We start from the raw sequence: 22011 nt of genomic DNA, 5'->3' as shown, positions 1-22011 counted from the left end.
TTTTGGGAGTCAAACGACCCTTTCACAGGAGTCGCCTAAGACCATCCTGCATATCAGATATTTACATTATGACTCATTACAGTAGAAAAACTACAGTTCTGAAGTAGGAATGCAAATAATTTTACCATTGGGGGTCACCACAACATGAGGAACTGTATTAAAGGGTCACGGCATTAGGAAGGTTGAGAACCACTGCCCTAAACAAATAAATGTGTTGTTTTAAACTATAAGCTTTGGGTAAAAGATCATGAAAAAGTACCCCAACATAAAGTGAACAAAAAAATGAAATGATGACTCCCATAAATAAACAAATTCTTGTGATGCCAAGTCATGAAGCTAAAATCTCCAGAGATGAGTGCTTGACTATCCTTTATGTTTTCACACACAAGGAAAGGTTATAGGTAGAATTTTTCAGTAAAATCCTTTCTAGAACCCCAAATATGTGTTTTCTATGATTAAGGTACCCATTATGTAGCCATCCCTGCCTTGACATTACATAGTTAGCAGAAATGGGTTAGCTTTGCCTACGTTAAGCCAGTACAACTTTTGATATGACCTTCAAAGAGCTTTGTAAGGGAAACATTTGAAATGAAATAATTTTAGAATAACTTATAGTGCAGGTAAAAGAAAAATCATTTTGCCAAACAGTTACATTTGAACTAAATTTATGTATTCTGTAGAGTTTTCAGTGTGAGTTTAAGTACCACCTTCTCCTCTATAAGAAGATGTTCATATTTCTCCAACTTCGTATGTGTGGATCAGAGCCTCAGTCCCATGTATGGCTATCAGTGCATTCATGACTTGTCTGCTTCTATCTCTTTCACATAAGAAATTATATGCTAACTCAGTTGTGTCCTTCAAAATTCATATGCAAGATGAGGGCTCAATTAAAGTTGAGTGCAGTTATAAAAATAGAATTCTGTTCTGATAAGATTAGTCTTCTTATAAGAAGAAACATTAGAAAGACTTCTTTTCCCACCAAGTGTGAAGTCACAGCAAAAGGCAACTGTTTGCAAGTCAGGAAGACATCCTTCAACAAAAAACAAAGCTGTTAGCCCCCTGATCTTAGAATTCTTAGCCTCCATAGTAGACAGAAATCAATTTCTGTTGTTTAAGCTGCCCAGTCCATGGTATTTTGTTATAGCAGCCTAAGCAGAATAATACACTAAGTTTACAGAATTTTAAGCTGAAAGGAATTTATGGATCAGTCTCCCCATTCTTCTCTTCTAATTATAGTAACAGAAGTTTTAGAGGGCACATGGCCATCTCAATAAAAAAATACATTTCCCAGCTTCCCTTTTAGATATAGCCAAGTAATAAAGTTGAGCTTGTATAATCCAAGTGGGGGGAAATGTTCAACTGCCAGGTTGAGTGAGGGAAGAGCACGCCTACTTTGTCCCCTTTCTTCTTTCTGCTGTCTGGAATGCAAAGTGAAAAAGATCTAAAATAGCCATCCTGGACCCTGAGTAAGAAGCCGTCATAGATGATGGCAGAGTAATATAATGAAAGGAACACGGGCTCCTTTGTTGAGGAGCTGCCCTACAAGCTCAGACTTTTACTTGAGATAAGAAGGAAGTTGTACCTTCTTAAAGTCATTGTTCATTTTGATTCCACTTTACACAAACCAACCTATATTTTTACCAATTTTTTAAAATAATTTTAATAATGTTACCAATTCATGTAGTCTTCTACTGCAGGGGTTGGCAAACATTATTTATAAAGAGCCAGATAACATATATATACAAGAACCTCTATAAGTTGATCATCCAATAACTGTAACAAATTGTTCAAAGTACAGAGATGGTCCACATAGGAACTTCCATGGAGTACATGCGGTGAATGTATGGTCTATGAAAATTAGGTCAACTTAAGGAGGTGGTCAACTGCGGAGGTTCTATGGTATTTTAGGCTTCACAAGCCATACGTTGTCTGTTGCAACTACTCAAATTTGCCTTTGTAGCATGAAAGTTGTCATAGACAATGTGATGTAAATAAACAGTAAAGCTACATTTCCATTAAGTTTTATGCATAAAACCAGGTGGCAGACCAGATTTCGCTTCTAGGTTACAGTTGCAGATCCCTGACCTACCATAAGTAATTCCTTCATCTTAAGAGCAACAAAACTGATACAGAGTTCAAGCTATGGTCACAGATAGCAAAGACAATACACATACCAACCCATTTCCCTAAATTCCCAAGCCCATATTCTATCCATTCACCTCATTCTTTATTATAGGAAATCAGAGATATCTCTCTGAAGTGCTAAATGCTTGCACCTTAGAACATAAGAGTCTCGTGTTCTCTTTTGCTTTGTCTCTGCCGTATCTTCATTGCATTTTCCTTTTATCTCCTTTTTCATTAGAAGATTTGTGATTTTTATTATATCCTGCATCCCCTGTTCTTATGGGTCATTTGTTTCATGTATTAGACATTAAATGTTAGTAGGCCAAGGATAGTCAGATGTTGACCTTTATTACTATTAACTGATTCAGATGTTTTTTGGAAGCAAGATTTTGAATAGAATAACTTCATTTATATAAACAACAATGATCTAGCACTGTTTGTAAGAACAAATAGAAAGTCCTGTGCACCTGTGCTCCTAAGTAGAAACCAAAACACTGTATTTTTTCTAGGCTTAAAATTTTTGTACTACCCTTCAAAAATTATTTAGATATTCTTATAAACGTCCTGATCTTTCCTTACTCTGACATCTGAGCTTCAAATGTGAAGCTACTTTCATATAACGGAGACACATTTTCTACTTATTACAAACGTAATTGACCTTGACTATTGTATACCAATTCTTCCTTGAACATAGGACCAGAAAGTACTTATCTCTAAAAAATGGAAGCCTTTTTTCTCAAACAATGCAAAATGTATAATTCAAGATATTTTCTATTTTTTCCCCTTTGTTATCAGGAAATTCAAAGCTTACTCAAAGCTGGTCTTTCCCAGTGAGACATCCTGGTCTCCTGGTAACAGCTAGTCCCTTTTAGCTAGTTTTTATTCTTTATGCAAACAAGTGTATTGTCTCATTGCATACTGTATTTGATTTTGCTAATCTATTCAATTACATCATGGAGTTGCTCAGGATCTACACCAATTAAATAAATGGCAACTGCAAAGTGGCTCTCAAGTAATCAAGTGGAGGGGGCCACATATCCACGGCAATACTGCAACAATTTCAACAGTATCCTTCAGATCTCCTTGATTCTCACAGAAGGAGGGTCAGATCAAAAGAAGAGTAGAGAAAAGTTCAAAGGGCAAATAACTGTCCATATAAATATACTATTTGGAACACTCTCCATTTAAATCCTCCTCAGGGCTGTCCACCACTTTTGGCAATATTTCTCAAAATATGGTTCCTGGGTTTGTTGTTAAAATGGAGATTTCTTAATCTCACCCCTGATGTGCTGAATCAGAATGTCAGAAAGTGGGGCCTAGTAGTATTGGCCATTGGTGTTTGGATTAAAAGGTAGATCTCTTAATGTTCCACACCTTTCAGGTTCAGGCACCCTCCATATGTTACCTTCCAACCCTACAGAATCACCTGAATTTTTCTGGATCATTCTTGCTTCCTCAAGTGGCAAAGCTTCTACCTTCTCACCTGGGAACTTCCTCCCTGACCTCACCTACTTGAGACACTATAACTCGGCCTATGAGAAATCACTCACACATCCCTTCAGACAAAACCTTCCCTGATTTGGCCCAAACCACACTCCCTAGTCCTACAGTCAGGACCTTTTTCCTCTATACTCCATGACTTGCTGCCCATTCTGCCACAAAGCCCCTGGTGCGTGGTGTCATGATCCCGTGTGTTCGGGTCTTCTTCATTAAACTAGAAGCTCCCCAAAGGCCCGCTTTGTTATTTACTCATTTTCTCCCCTGGCATATCATCTCAGCTCATTAAAATATGTTGGGCGAAGAAACAAATACATATATGAAACATGTTCTGAATATGTCTGGTGGCCCCTCATTACACTCTAACATCAAATTATAAGTCCATTTCTGCCTGTTTTGTCCCTTTTCCTCCACAGTTATGAGCATAACAGTAACTATTAGTACCTAGTGCATCAGACCGTTTGCCCGGCATTTATGCCCTCTCCTTGAAACAATAGTGCTCTAATTTATGAACTGCCACTATGAACTAACTCCTATTTCAGTTCAAATGACTCAACGGTTATTTGAATAGCTCTATAAGGGTTCAGGCCTTTTTAAAAAATGACACTGTATCTCATAAAACTATGGTTGATATGGTTATAAATTTCAGGAATGAGACCCAGGCTCTTTGTGCAATCACATTTGGGTTCAGGGCACATTCCAGCCATGGCATCTCATTGCTCAGAGGGGATAAAGGCCCCCACTCTCCGTTAATTATCAGGCCACATTAGAATCTCCTCTTCTTATGATAAAAGCTTTGGCTTCCTTTGAATAAGGCACTTCAAAGCCTTGCTTTCATAAGATTTTTGAAATCTCAGCCCATTGAGACTGTCACAGCTTGACATGCTTGTGCATTTGTCATACTTTCTAGAAGCCTGCCTCCACCCTGGGTCTGGGATAAGCTGGAATTTTGTCTCTGATAACACTTGCTTAAGGAGAAAAAGAGAGATGGCACATTGACATAAAATAAGGAAAAATCACTCTATTTTGTCCAAGAATTTTAAATGTGGATATTTTCTTGCTACATATCAGAAGGGAAGGATTATGTCCGGCTGAGAGGTTTCTCTGAGCAATGAAGTGCCAGGTCCCAACCAGAAAGCAGATTGGTGGGTATATGTCAGGTTCCTGGAAGAAACAATGAGAGATTTGAGGGAAAATAATAAAAAAGAACAATTTACAAAGGTATAAATTGGATTTAGGGAAGCCAGCTTGGGATAGTGCAGTACCCTGGGGCTACCTCTAGGAGAGGAGCCAGTAGCACTCCAGACCTGAATTTGGAGGAGAAAAGAGTAGCCACAAAAACCCAGAATGGCAGCTAATAGAATGGACTGCCTAACAGGAGTCATGGCCTTTACAGAGGGACACAATCGATCCATAGCCCCTCAGCAAGAAACAGAAACATAAATGCTTCAATCTGACTTTCTTCCCAAACTTCAAAATCCTGCCTGTGTTTCCTATTGACTGAACTTGAAGTCAGATGGCAAGGGAACCCCTTGACAATGTCCATGGGGGGAACACATCCAGCCTAGGCAGTTCACACGGAGGACAGAGCAAGCATGGAACCATAGAATTTCCTCTGCTTCTGTTGAAGGGAGGAATGTCAGTTTAGTTTGATAACACATAATGTAAGACAGCAAGATGGATCCTAAGCAGTCCATTGACTGCTCTGCTTCAGGTTCTAGTAAGGTTTTTAGAATCTAGATTAATGATACCATATAGATGCTATGAATTAATATTTTAAATGACATATTTCAAAGTAGCAATAATAAATGTCTAACTTGACAGCTATCCATTTATATGCCAATTATGTAAATGAAATGAAAGATATATCTTTTCACTTCATATATCTGATATAAGGACTTGCACCAGCCACTAATAAAATCAGTGCCCACCTACAGGGTATGAATCAAGGAAGGAGTAAGAATCCTTAGTGCCAATTGTTCTGATTTTCCCCACACCAGTCATTCATGCCTGGGATTTTGTCATTATTTTAATAGCTTTGTGTTTCAGATGTCCTAGATTTCCTGGTATCTTTTTTAATCTTTAAGCACTCCTAAAACAATAGATTAATTATTGACATGCTAAGATAATTAGCAGTAGTACTGGAAATCAGATTATTAGCCCATTTAACTCAACAACTATTTATAGTTTTAAAAGAGAGGATAGTAGGTAGTTGCCCAGGCTATTGTTGGAAGATGCAGGCTTAGATGGGTCATCAACAGGTAAGGACACAACCTCTGAACAGTGAAGGAATACTAAAGATAGAAGTCAGGAGAGAGGAAAAGTGAGAAAGGAATCTAAAGGGAAGGAAGGGTATCAATAGATTCAAGGGCAACATACTTTGTATACCATACCTCCTGTGCAACTGCTTTATGTGGATTGTCTCATATGGTCTCTACACAAATTCTGAGAAGTAGACACTAATACCTGTCTCTCCATGTAAGATACATGAAGTTAAAGGAAGCTAAAAAGAACTTCCCAAAATCACAGAGTTAGTAAATGATGAGCGAGAATCAGAATTCCAAAGCCTATGCCTTATTTCCTGAGATATGTTCACATCCTCTTTTACTTTCTTCAAGAGACTCACTGAAGGATGAATTAGAACTCATAGCAAATTACTAAAAGAATGAAAAAGTCCAGAGGACAAAACACCCACATACTGTCCCCAAGATAAGACACTCAGTCATCAATTCATTGTCCAAAAGACTTGCATAGAATGCTATCACCTGGACTTATACTAAGTTCAGGAACTACGTAGGTGAGGAAACACAATCTCTCCCTCATAAATTAACAGTGCAAAGACATTAATACAAGGGTATAATGTGAGAGCACAATGGCAAGGTTTGCTGGGAAATGAAGTGCATCACTTCTGCTAATAGTTTGTTGGCCAGAAGTGGTTACAATCATCAGGACGATGAGAAGAGGAAGAGAGGCACATATTGCAGAGCCCTAGTGGTGTCTCCTACAGTATTTTGCAGCAAATGCACACGGACTGTTTGAGATTACAGCCTTCTGTAGTGCCAACCTCGTTATTCATATTATCTCTGATTTTGATGTGAAGAATCCTGATTCAGAGTACTAAAGAAAAGCAGAGTAGGAAAATATACTAAACACTGATAAAAGGAACACGAACATGGCGATTTCAATCTTCATCCCAGGTAGACAGCATGGCTCTTCTTAAGAAATGACTCTTGTAGCGTAAAACAGGGAGGGAAAAGTATTCATTTTGCTTCTTGGCTGCCATCCATGGAAACTCCCTTGGCAGCAGAGGACTTTATCCTCATGGGTAGTATTTCAAATGATGGTTTAGCTTTGGTCAAATTGCATAGAAAAGAAAAACACCAAAAGTTGCAATTCAAAAATCAGATACATTAAAGGTCTGCACATACTAATTAGTTCTTAGTCAATACACTGAAAGGCACCCTGAAATTATAGCTAAATTGCATAGAAAGAAACATGCTTGGAAGTAAGAGGGGAAATTGAGAATTTGGGAAATTAAACTCATTACTCCTTATACTTCTGTTATGACTCAATTCTTTTTCATTGCCCCTTTTTCAACCTTTTCTCTGTCTGTTGTGCTCCTGAGCTGAGTAATGGAATTTAATATTAGGTTCTTTTTTTCCAATCACAGGTGTTATTTGGTCTTACACAAGAGTAGCAGGATCTTTAACAACCTCCACAAAGAGCTTGAGACAATATTCAAGAAAATGCTCCTTCTTGGTGTTCTGAGGAAGAGTTGCTCCAAAGAAGAATGATACAAGGACTTTGAATTTTGACTGTGGGATGAAATCTACTAGAAGCCATGGTCAAAAGGCTTAGAGGGAGTGAGGAGAGCACTGAAGCAGGAGTCTGATGCTGCATGCAGGCCTAGCTGCTCTGCCAAAGAATTTATAGCCTTGGGCAAGTGACTTCATGAGGTGGATGCTGTGATAGAGTATGCTCCCCAAATTCTTCCTTTAGGATTGAAGGACATATTCCCCCAGCTGCTGGGAGAAAACTCAGTAGACGGCTTTAGTTGTCAACCTTTTGGGGCTTGCCTCAGCTGAAGAGTGAGACTTCATCCAGGGAAGTTCACACTCAATGACTGGTCAACAAAAAAAGCCTGGCCCTCTTGCCCCCACTTGTAACAACTCCGAAATGGCATTTTACCTCCAGAGGTTCCCAGGGAATTAAATGAAGCCTTTGTTAAGAACGCGTTGTAGGCAGGCACCCATAGGTCAGCAGTTAGGGTGCAGACTACATGTACTGGACTGGTGAGTTGGAACCTGGCCCAGGCCTGCTAAAACAAACAAACAAATAGCCAAGAGTTGTGGCAGGTGCCTGTAGTCCCAGCGATGAGGGAGGCTGAGGCAAGAGAATCGTTTGAGCCCAAGAGTTTGAGGTTGCTGTAAGCTATGATGCTATGGCACTCTACCAAGGGCGACAAAGAGAGACTCTGTCTTAATAAAAAAAAAAAAAAAATGCATTGCAGATCAACTTCTCCCATTATAAATCTGCTTCCTTATTCCCCCTTGTACACGGATTGACCTCAAAAGCACTCTAATAAATATGCTGCTCTCTAGTCTCCACCTCAAAATCTCCTTCCTGGGAAATTGAATTCATGCTCATACATCCAACTTGAGTCTGTGAATTTAGGACTCAGTTTCTTCTCTCAAACAGGAAAATAAAAATAAACTCTGATGAAGTTTTGGGCTTGTAAGATGAGATCCATACATGGAGTTGAGAAGGATTTTAGACAACCTGCAGTTTTTTCTGTAGGTATAGAGTACTTTCCTGGGGAGGCACACATAGAGCTCTACAGATCATCACAAGTGCTTTTTACCCCAACAGATAATGAACCACTAGTAAGAGATGATCTCTTGCAAGTACATTGATCACAAAATTCTAGAATTTCACAAAGCACAGATGGTGTCTTCAAGAATGTACTCTGAGCTCCCAACATACAACTATGAAAATCAACTCATACTTATAAATCAATGACAGAGATCTCTATTCTCACTGAAGGTGCATTCATTTTGCTCTAGAAGTAATCCTGAGAGCCTTAATGGTTAAATCTCAGAGAGGCTCCTAAGCATAAACATTTCCAGGATGGAAAAGTGAATCCACATAGGATTCAATGGGACAGAACAATTTGAAGCAGGCTTTCAATCCTTGTTCCTACAATTCTAGAATGACCTATAACCACATTCTAATAACACAGTACCGGCACACTCCTACCCCAGACCACTACTATGAGAAATAGATTCACTTCCAAGAAAGAAAAGCAATAGCTATCATTTATTGCAGACCTACTATATTTCAGATAGTCTGTATATTAATTTTATTGAGGCCTTAGGCCAACAGGTGAGCAGGTATCTCGATTTTGTAAGAAAACTGAAACTCAAGAAGTTTCAAAATTTTAGCCAAGTTCACAAAAGCAGTAAAACTGATTTTGGATTGAAACTTGAGTTTGTCTTGGGTTTCAAGTTTGTCCAATCCAGTTCCAAATTCTGTGTCTACTCTGTTATACCACCTTGCCTCCTAAGGTTGTCAACGACATTCCAATTCTCTGGGAGAAACCAATTTCTCAGAGTAAAAACTTCTGTGAATGGAGAGGAGACACCTTCCATGATGCTGATTCATCTCCTGGAGGCTCTGTCTTTGTTCTCCTGGTGCCAAATGAGCTCACAAGAAAAAATCTCTGTTAAAATAGCAGTTGGCCCCTGGCAGAACAAACAATCCAGATTACTATGTGTTTTTCTGAACATACAGTATAGGAACAGAGTCGGAATTTTTAAAACCTTTTTCAGATGTATTCACCCAACTAATTTGTGAGTTAATGTTATGCCAGAAGTACAATTCACTCCCATAAGTTAAGTAATTGCTACTATTAAATTTACAGGGTTCATTATTCTCTGCTAAATGAGGGACTCAGCAAACCAAAAATGGTCTCGTTCATGTCAGATTTTTATCTTTTTTTGCTGCTATAACTATTGACACTTAATGATTGCCAATGGACCTGACAGTGGAGGGTCTTGGTCCTGAGACCCTGAGCAGCCCCATCCCCATGGCTGCTATAGGCACAGCTCTCTCAACATCAACTTGCAGGGCCTTGTCCCGACGCATTGGTTAGGAGGCATCCTGTCCTGAATGGGCCAGAGAAGTACCTCAACACGCTTCTAGCCTCAATCCATTGCCCAGTTCCAAAGCTTTCACATTTTTAGGTAGTTCTAACAGCAGCCTACTTCCTGTACCAATTTCTACCATAGTCAGTTTGGGCTATTATGGCATACATATTGTGTAGCTTAAACAACAAACATTTATGTCTCAAAGCTCTGGAGGCTAGAAGTACAAGATCAAGGTGCCAGCACATTTGGTGTCTGGTGGGGGCCACGTCCTAGTTATAGAAGACCCTCTTCATTGTGTTCTCACATGACAAAGGATGGGCAAAAGTGCTCTCGGGGCCCCTTTTATAAGGTATTAATCCTACTAATGAAGGTTTTACCCTCATGACCTAATCACCTAATGTCAAATGCCCCATCACCTAAAACCATCACATTGGAGGTAAGGATTTCAACATATAAATCTGTGGGAGACACATATAATTAATCCAGAGAACTAATGTTAATAATAACTATTACCTTTTACAAGTATATAGTATGTGACCATTTCAATTTACACTATCTCATTTAATCCTCCTTACAATATTACCAAAAACAGTTGAGCAGGTGTTACACACATTTTATAGATGAAAAAACTGAAGTTTAGATAATTTAAGGAATTTATCCAAGACTTCATATTAGTGCCCTGACTTTGAATCTTCCTCAAATTTCAGTGATGAAATACACCTACAATATTAGACCAAACTGTACAAAGAACCCCAAGTTAGTCCTCTATGCCATATTTCCACACAGCAACAGGAATGATCATTCCAAAATGTGTACCAGATAATAGCATTTCCCTGCTCTCAACCTGTCATACTGAATAAAATCCTAAATCCTTTCTCCAGCCTACAAGGTCTTACAGGCTCTGGGCCTGCCCACCTCCCTGACTTCATCCTCTCCCATTTTCCCTATGGCTCACTCACCTGGTTCTTGAGTCAATAAGTATGTCCCTTCTTATGCTTTTATACCTACTCTTCTCTCTGGAACTCACGTTTTCCTGATAGTCCCAAGAATCACTCCCAGAAAAGATGTCCCTGACGGAAAAAGTATCCTTACCATTTGGTATCCTTTGACACTGCTTTATTGTTATTTATAGCTCTTATAAGTGCTATAAGTACTAAAATTATATGTTTGCTTTACTATGTAGCATTTTCTTTCTCATTAACTGGAAAAGTCTTCTGAAATACATGATATATTATAAGGCTTTATAAGAAAGGGTTTCTATCCAGCTTTACAACTTACAAGTACGGGAACTCCAATGAGTTATTTAATCTTGCTCATATTCTGATACTAGATTTCCTCATCTGTAAAATGGGCATAATTATAGTTATTACAGGAGTTAAGGGCTCAATAAAAGTTTGTTAGTAGACTTATGATTATCATAAAGAAGAATTACAAATATAGATAGTTATCCATTTTTTTACTTATTCACCATCTATATACTGATAAATTAGGCACTGGAGCAGCAAAAGAGAATGGGATTCACTCCAGTTATTAGAAAGGCCAGGACCTGTCTGGGACAGGGAGAGAGTGTATACGCAGTACCATTTGTTCTTCTATCCACCACCCGAAACTTCTACTGTCTGCATAAACCATTCAATGAGATTGACAAGAATAAATCATTAATTCGTGCACTCAATATTACACTGAATGCTTTTCCTCATTTAGTCCTCAAACACGATTGAAGACATAGCTGTGAAGAAATAAATACAGCGCCTGGCCTAAAGAAATGAATAGTTCAATGGGAAAGGCAGACCTGAGGCCATTCACATTCTGACCCTGCCTCAGGATCTAGTTTATATGGCCTTTGCTGTCATTAGGATGTTAGAGTGTAAGATATTCCCCCAAAATCCTGATTCTAAATTGCTCTTGAGAGAGCTGATGTTCTAGCAATGTTGAGTCTGTGTTGCCTTCTGTCAACAAAATTCTGAAACAGAGTCGTGGCTGCCCCCCTTTAACTCTCAGGATTTAAAAAAATCTCTGCAGCTCGTCTATGTCCTTAACCATTTTTTCTATCCTGTTTCCCATAGCCAAGTGTTAAAATCTCCTACAATGACTGTAAGTCTTTCATTTTCTCCATATAACCTTCAGTGATTGATTTATATATTTTAAGGCTGTGTTGTTAGGTTCATATACATTCATGACGGTAATACATTCTTGGTGGATTGCTCTTTTTATTATGATTTAGCGTCCCTTTTTGTTCCTAGCAATTGTTTTGCTTTAAAATGTATTTTTGTCAGAGTTTGTATAGCTACACTGGTTCTTTTTTGATTATTTGCCAGCTATATCCTTTTCCATTCTCTTATTTTCCTTACCTGTCAACCCCATTCTAGCCTTTACTCCTGTCTAGCAGTCTTGGAAATTTCTTCACCTGTCCTCTAAGACCCTAAGAACTAGATCTCACATCAGCATCTTAGGATACCTACTTAGAGACGTTACTGAAAATTCTGCAGACCTAGTGACACTGCCAATATGCAGTGTGGCCAGGGCTTGATAGAAAGCCTGGATCAGCTTCCTGTAGGCCTCTGAATTACTTGCCTTGATTTAGATCTGGTTATGGTTTTCTCCTTTTAACATTTTCCCTTTAAAAAATATCTATAGGGCCAGGCATACTGGCTCGTGCCGATAATCCCAGTGTTGGGGGAGGCTGAAGTAGAAGGATCACTTGAGCCCCAGTGTTCAAGGCTGCAGTGAGCTAGGATTATCCCACTGTCCTTTAGCCAAGACGAGAGAGTGAGACCCTCTCTCTAAAAATTACATCTGTATATGTAATTTATTTTTACTACATATAGAATTTGGAGACATAGATTAATACTTTTCCTTAAAAAGCATGAATTTACAAAAACATCCAGGCTAGATATCCAGGATGTGTGATAATGATTGTGACAGAAAAATAGAGACACTTTTCAGGGCTGTGAAGGGAGAAACGCATCTTAAGGTCCTTCCTCCATAAAACCAGTGAGGCTGGTTTCCTAGGACACAGATTCCATCAGCAGCTCCATCAGTACCATTCCCAGGGTCATAATAAAACTATGGGACAAATGTCTTTAAATAAGTTTAAATTTTCAGTTTAAGGGCTAAGTACAACATTTGATAATTATATATCTCTAGCCTCAAAAGTCAAAAACCTCAAATGCCTCATCAATACAATTTTTTTCATCAATACAATTAATAGGTTATTTTAGTAGTTAATAATGAAATATTAGAGGAAGAGGGAGGAACAGAGACAGAGAAGCAGCAGAGACTGGAATCAAAGAAGAGTTGTCAGATAGGAAAAAATAAATTACCATGAAGTTGAAAAATGTGTATGTATTTGGGAGCTTAAATTTAAACAACTCGATGCTTTTACAAACTGAAAACCAGCCTGTCTTGTCATGTCCATTCAAATTTCCCTACGCTAACCGCTTCAATTTATTGTTCACTAATTAGATAGAATTGTTGTCCAGAATAAAGAAACCACCACCCGGTAATTACTTCATTGTAAAACGTAATGAGCATCCAAACGCTGACACATACTGTAAAAATCGCAGCACAATAAATAGAACACTGTTTCCCAACAATAATCCGGCAGTGAATTCTGCTAGTGTATTTCTTTGTGAAACATGTTTATGTGATAGTCTTCCAATTTTATGGCAGAAGTTTATCACCATAAGGTGCATTTCATGACAGCCGAATAACTACATTCAGTTAGGCTTGTCACCATGTGCCTTCCGTATCAAGACACATGCTGATTGTATCAAATACTGTTGACTGTCTTAGTGCTGCAAATAGAAAAGATGATTACACTGTTGGGTGTAGATATGATGCAATATTATTCACATTGCAAGAAACTGAAGGTCAAGGTTGTCTAACAATGTTAGAAAGATTGGGTATTGAAAGCTTCTTAATGCAGTGATGATTCACTAATGGGGAGATGACAGGTGTACCTTAATGTGTGGGTGATTCTTTATGTGAACGGGTAGAAGCATACCTCCAACTCCTGGGTAGAAATTTCCATGAATGCACATGAAATCATTGTGTGTTTTTTGGTAGGGATGTTGGTTATTAATTTACTGGGTTTTTTTTTTTGTTTGTTTTGTTTTTGAGACAGAGCCTCAAGCTGTCACCCTAGGTATAGTGCTGTGGCATCACAGCTCACAGCAACCTCCAACTCCTGGGCTTAAATGATTCTCTTGCCTCGGCCTCCCAAGTAACTGGGACCATAGGTGCCCACCACAATGCCTGGCTACTTTTTGGTTGTAGTTGTCATTGTTTGGCAGGCCCAGGCTGGATTTGAACCCGCCAGCTCTGGTGTATGTGACTGGCGCCTTACCCGCTTGAGCTACAGGTGATGAGCGTATTAATTTACTTTTTAAAATAAATCAAAGCAATGTTTTAAGGACCCCCCCCCTTAAAATGCACATTGATTTAGATTTAAAGCATTGACTGGAGGACAAGAGATCTAAATTTTTGCTTCTGTCCTGTATAGAAGTGTTCCTTGGTAAGTTCAGCAAATAATGAATTTGCCATACACTTTGGGATCCACCTGTGCTTCCGGTTTAGCATAGGTACTGTCCACTTTTACCTAGTATGTATGCTGCAAGGCATATCTTCATTAGACTGGACAATCAAATCTACATCTCCAAAATAGCAAAGGTTATTAGCAAGTTAATCAAATTTGAAATTCATTTAAGCTCCGTCGTCAAACAGCCGTTACAATCAGGTCCCAGATCTGTAAGCAATACCAAGTATATGACCCTAGAAATTTAATTCTCGAAATCTCACTTTCAGATATGATGTGTAGCAACCTGTGATCTTGTTTGGTTTTTACAGTTCTTTTATAGTCATGTTCTATAGCTCAAAAAAGAAAAAAGAGAAAATATATTTTCTAGGATGATTTTCACAGTCGCATATGCTCTATCAAGTCTCCCTTCACTTCCGCCTACTCATGAACTCACTTAAAACATAATAAAGGCATGACTTCAATAATTTACCAGATCAATGTACCATTAACTTAAGAAACTGAGCAACCATCCATATTGAATTCCATCACGGGTGCTGTTGTTGGAAATTCTATTGTCTTAACATTTATGTCACCAGGGACTTTATATTTACTTTGAAGAGTAGGAGTTAGGCCAGTGTAATTAACAATGGCCTTGTGTTTATCACTTAATCATACCACTTTAAAGGGTACTGGTAATTCACTAATCTATTTGTTGCTGTTGGGGTTACCTTGGCACCTCCCTCAAGTCACTTTTCCATTGAGTTTTTGATTAACTCCAAGTATTACACTGCTTCATGTTGCCTAAAGTAAGGTATGCACAGTCCCAACTGCACAGGGAAGACACAAAACAGCAAAATTATCTGGGACCATGCTGTTTTGATCACTATGGATTTATAGTATAATCTGAGGTCTGGTAGCGTGATTCCTCCTGCTTTGTTTTTATTCCTGAGTAATGTCTTGGCTATTCGAGGTTTTTTCTGACTCCATATAAAATGCAGTATTATTTTTTCAAGATCTTTAAAATATGACAGCGGAGCTTTAATGGGGATTGCATTAAAATTATATATTGCTTTGGGTAGTATGGACATTTTAACAATGTTGATTCTTCCCAGCCATGAGCATGGTATGTTTTTCCATTTGTTAACATTTTCAGCTATTTCTTTCCTTAGAGTTTCATAGTTCTCTTTATAGAGATCTTTCACATCCTTTGTTAGGTAAACTCCTAAATATTTCATCTTCTTTGGCACTACTGTGAATGGAATAGAGTCCTTGACTGCTTTTTCAGCTTGGCTGCTGTTAGTGTATATAAAGGCTACAGATTTGTGAGTGTTGATTTTGTAACCTGAGACACTATGGAAGTGTCTTGGATTGTGTATGAAAACACCACACTGTACCCCCAAAATGCATCAATATACACAGTTACCATTCAATAAAAAAAAAAAAAAAAACTTATCTGGGACCCATCTTCGTGGAACTTTATTTGTACTGATTTGAAGAAACAGGAGTTTACTAAGAACCATCTCCCCTCCCCTACAACCATGGCAGAAAAGGCAGAGAAGAGCAAGGAATGGAGAAATGTCCAGGAATCAAAGTCCAGGTTTAAACACTGCCCCCATTGGGGGCAAAGGGGCTCTTTTGTCCCCAGGGGCTGTGGCCATGCTTCAGCTCAGTCCACTGTGGCTAGGCTGGCTCCCCCCGCAGGCAGCTGTGACTCCACACCTGGCTGACCTCCCACACCATGTTGTCAGGAACCAGGGAGCTCAGGGGCTTCTTGCTGTCCATTCTAAAGGCAAGGAGACATTTGAAATGGACTCTCTCAGGTATTTTGAAATGTGCACTGTATTCTCACTCACTCTTGGCACCCTGCTACGCAACAGGTGTCACGGCCTCTTCCTCCTGTCTGCCTGAAACTATGCCCCGTGACCAACTCCCATGCCCTCCCTCTGCCGCCCCCTGGCCTCTCACCACCATCAAACTATTCCACTTCTATGAGGTCAGTTTCTGAGATTCTACATGTAAGTGGGCATCATGCTGCATTTGCCTTTCTGAGGCGATGGATGTGTTAACTAGCTTTATAATATACCTATATCTAAACTTTACACTGCACCTTATACATGTATACAACTTTGACTTTTCTATTGAAAATAATATCAATAAAACCATAATAAATAAAATGCAGGAAGTGTGGCTTGACTACCCCACATACTTGCTTGCTGGCTCTGCCTTTGCTCTCCTCTGCATTCACCGGCACCACCTTATTCACCTGTCCACAGTGATGATCTTTTGGGCTGGCAGGATGCGATATGTTTTCAATACGAAGTTGACAAACTTCCTAGTAAGTCCTTGCCAGCCCTAGGCCTCTTCACAGGAAGAGGCTGAGGTCTTCCCATGTAGCCCCTCAGCCTGAAGGAAGGTGGTTTGAGGATGTTCCCCTGGGGTCAGGTACCTCCTCCTGGGTCTCCCCCACAGTTGTTGATGCTGTGGGTGGATGGGGAGACCATGAGGCCAGGTTGGGTGGCTGTGTTGGAGCTGGACATTATCCCCAAGCTAGGGCGGGGACTGGCAGGCACTGTGGCTTTCCTGGTCTCCTTTGATACCCTGTATTCCACGGCCTTATTTATGGGCAGCTCTCTATGTGGCCTCAGTCTCTCTTACCCAGAATCAATCCACTTATCTTCCATAATCTGAAGCATGGTGGACTTCTCTCTGGGGTCAAGGGTCAGGAACTTTTGCATAAATGTTTTGAGTTCTTTGGAGAAAAACAAGGTATTTCATACCTTCCACTTGTTTTATTATTTTTAAGGTCCTCCCAAGTCTCTCCATGAAATGGGAGGGTCCCAGCCATCATGGTGTAGAGGATGACCCCACGGCTCCACACGTCTACCTCTGGTGCACCATATTCATGCTGCAGGAACATTTCTGGGGCTGGAAAAGAGTTCCACAAAAGGTTCCTGGCTTCTTGCCTTCACGAAACATCATGGTAAAGCCAAAGTCAGCTATTTTTACATTATCACTGGCATCAAATAGGATGTTGTGGGGCTTAAGGTCGCAGTAGATGATCTGCTTTTGGTGGCAATACTGCACAGCAGACAGGATCTGTCAGAATTTGGCCTGGGCCTCCTCCTTCATGTAGCCATTTCTCACAGTGCACCCATAAAGGTCTTTGCTGCTGGCAAACTAAGTTATTAAACACAGGCTGTCTTAGGTATCAATGATATCCAACAGCTTTAGGATGTTTGGATGATTCAGGGTCTTCAAAGCTTAGACCTCTAAATAGACACTTTCAAGGCCAGGGGGACTATCTTTTGAAATAGTGTTCATAGTCACGTTGGTCCCAGTTGGAGGTACTGGGCCAGCATCACCCTGGCAAAACTGCCCTAGCCAACTGTTCTGAGGAGTTTGTAATCAAATGATACCTGTGCTTCTGCCATTTTCTTTGACTGTCTGGCCTGGCACATGATGATGCCAGCAGTCATTTGATCAACACCATCTTTTGAACAAACATCATACTACACATTGCTACAGTAATTCAATTTGACTTCAAAAAGTAATACAGAGATAGCATGTTAAAATGTGCATGCATTTTTTGGTACTCCCAGTACATGAACAATTATAAAAACTAGTACCATTTTTGTTTTGTACATGACTTAAGAGACTAATGTATCAGAAAAGCCTATTATTAGGTGATGTCTAGCAATACACAATGCATACACATGTAATCTGGTGACATTAATAACTGAAAGAGCACAATTAGGCAAGAGAAAGAAAGAAAAGGCACTCGAATTGGAAAGGAAGATGTAAAGTTATTGGTTTGAAAATGACATGATCTCATATGTAGAAAACACTTAAGATTACACACACACAAAAAAAAAAAAAACATAGGAACTAGAGCAAATTTACCTAAGTATCAGGCATGTGGAATCTCAAGGGACTCTAAATAAACAAAATAATCTTGAAAAAGGACAAACTTAGAGGACTTACACTTCCTGTTTTCAAAACTCATTACAAGCACCAGTAATCCAAACTGGGTGGTACTAGCATAGAGAGACTTAATGAACAATGAAACAGACTACTGGCCCAGAAATAAAGCCGCTCATGGATGGTGAAATGATTTTTCAACAAGGGTGCCAAGCCCATCAGATGTGGAAAGGGGCAGTCTCTTCAGAAAATGCTACTCGGACTACTGGACATCCATATGCAAGAGAATGAAGTTATATATATGTAGTCAAGTGGGCAAAGGGAGTGGCACCTGAATTTGTAATTAGGGGAGGAGAGATGTTGAGCGAAGGGCCAGATAGAGGTGACAGTAAAAATTATTCTGAGAGATCAGTCACAAGGATCAGGAAGCTCATCATTGTCTATTACATGATAATTGGAGAGGATGTTTTCAAAGAAGTCAGAGAGAACCAACAGAATGTTCCCACAGCTGTTAGAGAATCTAAGAGAGACATACTGGTAATTCCCCAGCCCTAGTTAGTTGTCCTTGCGACAGTCTGTGCTGGGGATTAGGCCTCAGCCAGTATGACTGTCTAGGTAAAATGATCAAGAACCCACAGGGAAAAACAAAGCAGGTTTGTAATGGTCCTCTGGACCAGGTTGGATCACGCAGTCCTCAAGGGGACCAGCCTGTGGAACCTGGGTTGGGGAAGCAGGAGGCTATGGAAAATAGCTGAGGAAGAAAACTCAAGATTGTGCTTTAGGATAAGAAGAACTAGACAGAGGCTCAAGGATGGGTCATGGTCAACAGTTCAAAACTGGAAGTCTGCATCAGAGGGATGTTACCTTTTCCTCAATTTCTGATATAGGTGCTCCTGGGGTAGGCTCTTCGGCTGAGTGGAATTGGTCACATAAAGAATCAAGCTATTGAGTAACATTTTAACAGTCCTAGCTTAACTGCTTAGCCATTTAGTGATTTAATAAAACCTTGCTTATCCAATCATTATTAATCACAATGAATCAAATTAACACAAAAATTCGTAATAGTGCAGTCAAAATGAAACCTGATCATGATATTTTGGCATTATGGAATCTTTGAAAAGACATAAACTACAACCTTATAAAAATTATTTTAAACTTGTTGGGGGTGATGCCTTCTGATTACAAATAAGAAATGCTTGGCTTAAATCAAGAATTACCTTTGGTTTAATTGACACTATCATGGTAGCTGCATTTTCCTAAGTTAAAAAATGAATGCAGACTTTACTTTGTAAAGAACACTACTTTGGGAAATTGCTAGAAAATAAATCTGTAGTTAATGGAATCATAGTCCCTAAAGCCTCAATTAAGAAGCATAATTTAAGTACTTTCTGGGTAGCATCACCCTACATTTTAAAAAGCTTAGCAGAGTCTAATTTAGAGATGATATTCACAGTTTAAAATAAGTAGCTCAAAAGGGGTTTGTTGAAAAGTTAAACAGATATACTTAGTGTTTTACATTAGTCAGGGTTCTCCAGAGAAACAGAACCAATAGGGTGTGTGTGTACATGAAGAGATTTATTCAAGGGAATTGCTTATATGATTATGGTGGCTGACCAGCTAGCAGGCTAGAGATCCAAGAGAGCCAAAGGTGTAGTTTCAGGCCAAAGGCAGGTAAGCAGGGGACCCAGAAATCACTACTTTCAAGTCCAAAAGCAAAAAAGAAGAGATATCCCAGCTCAAGGGCAGTCAGAAAGGAGCAATGCCTTACTTCTCACGGGTGGTCAGACTTTTTGTTCTATTCAGGCCTTCACCTGATTGGATGGGGCCTACTCATATTAAGAAGAGCAAACTACTTTATCCCATCTACTGATTCATACATTAATCTCGTCCAGAAACACTTTCACAGACACACCTAGAATAAGTGTCTGGGTACTCTACAACCCAGGCAAGCTGACACATAAAATTAACTATCACATGTTGCAACTAGATTTTTCTTCACTGAGTCTAGGATTAGCTCTTATAAGTTTGTCAATTCAGATATTTATGTGACATAATGTGGACTTCAGTCTCTGTTTTCTTCTCCAAGGATTAAAAACATCAGTGTTCAGCTGGGTGCAGTCGCGCTCACGTCTGTAATCCCAGCGACTCAGGAAGCTGAGGTGGGAGGATTGCTTGAGGCCAAGAGTTTGTGACCAGCCTGGACAATAGAGTGAGATTCTGTGTCACTAAAAAAAAAAAAAAGAAAGAAAGAAAGAAAAAAATATAAGTGTGTGTAAGTTGTTTAGAGAAGTAGCTAGAGCTTGATGTGGGGAAAAGAAGTTACCAAGATGGCTGAATAGAGGTCATGTGCCCCAACCACCACCAGTTACTACTTAAGCTGAGTCAAAACCAAGACTGATTACCTTCATCATTACTATTCTTTAAACTGAATGGCCCTGATTAAAGATGATGAGCATTTTTTTCATGTGCCTGTAGGCCATGTACCTATCTTCTTCTGTTCAAGTCCCTTGATCATAATGAAATGGGATCACTTGTTCTTTTCTTATTAATAAGTTTGAGTTCTCTGTGGATTCTGGTTATCAAACCTTTGTCAGAAATATAACCCACAAATATCCTCTCCCACTATGAGGGCTGTCTGCTTGCTTTACTTACTGTGTTCTCGGCTGTGCAGAAGCTTTTTAGTTTGATCAGATCCCAGTAATATATTTTTGGTGTTGCTTCAATTGGCCAGTGGGGGGGTTCTTCTCATAAAGTATTCTCCCAGGCCCATTTCTTCAAGTGTATCCCCTGCACTATCTCCAAAAATCTTTACAGTTTCATATTTTAAGTTTAAAATTTTTATCCAATGAGAGTCAATTTTTGTTAATGGTGAAAGGTGTGGGTCCAGTTTCAGTCTTAATCATCAGAGAAATGCAAATCAAAACCACTTTGAGATATCATCTAACTCCAGTATCAGTAGCCCACATAACAAAATCCCAAAATTACAGATATTGGTATGGATGTGGAGAAAAGGGAATACGTCTGCACTGCTGGTGGGAATGCAAGCTAATACATCCTTTTAGGAAAGAAGTTTGGAGAATACTCAGGGATCTAAAGCCATTTGACCCTGCAATTCTTCTACTAGGTGTATATCCAAAAGACAAAAAATCACTTTACAACAAAGATATTTGCACCAGAATGTTCACTGCAGCTCAATTCATAATAGCCAAGTCATAGAAGAAGCCCAAGTGCCTCTTGACCCATGAATGGATTAATAAATTGTGGTATATGTATACCATGGAATATTATGCAGCCTTAAAAAAGATGGAGACTTTACCTCTTTTATGTTTACATGGATGGAGCTGGAACATATTCTACTTAGTAAAGTATCTCAAGAATGGAAGAAAAGGTATCCAATGTACTCAGTGCTATTATGAAACAAATTTATAATCACTCACACTTTCATATGAAAGATAAGTCACAACTATAGCCCAGGATGAAGGGGGGAAGAAGAGGGGATGGGAGGGGAGGGGGGAAGTTTGATGGAAGGAGGTAAACAGTGGGACCACACCTATGGTGCATATTGCAAGGGTACATGTCAAATCTATTAAGCATAGAGTATAAATGTTTTATCATGATAAGTAAATGAGGTGAAGACTATATTAACTAGTTTATTGTTCATATTGTATTTAAATTGTATTTAAAATCAACACTGTATCCTATAAATGCATTAATGTATACATGTATCCTATAAATGCATTAATGTATACATGAAAAAAAATAAACTGAATGACCCCAGTCAGAAGTTTCAAAAATATGAAGGTATTG

Source organism: Otolemur garnettii, unplaced genomic scaffold, assembly GCF_000181295.1.
Source record: "Otolemur garnettii isolate 467f Iridium unplaced genomic scaffold, OtoGar3 scaffold00002, whole genome shotgun sequence".
NCBI lineage: Eukaryota > Metazoa > Chordata > Mammalia > Primates > Galagidae > Otolemur > Otolemur garnettii.
The sequence above is the reverse complement of the archived record's forward strand: the minus strand, read 5'-3'. Positions refer to the sequence as shown.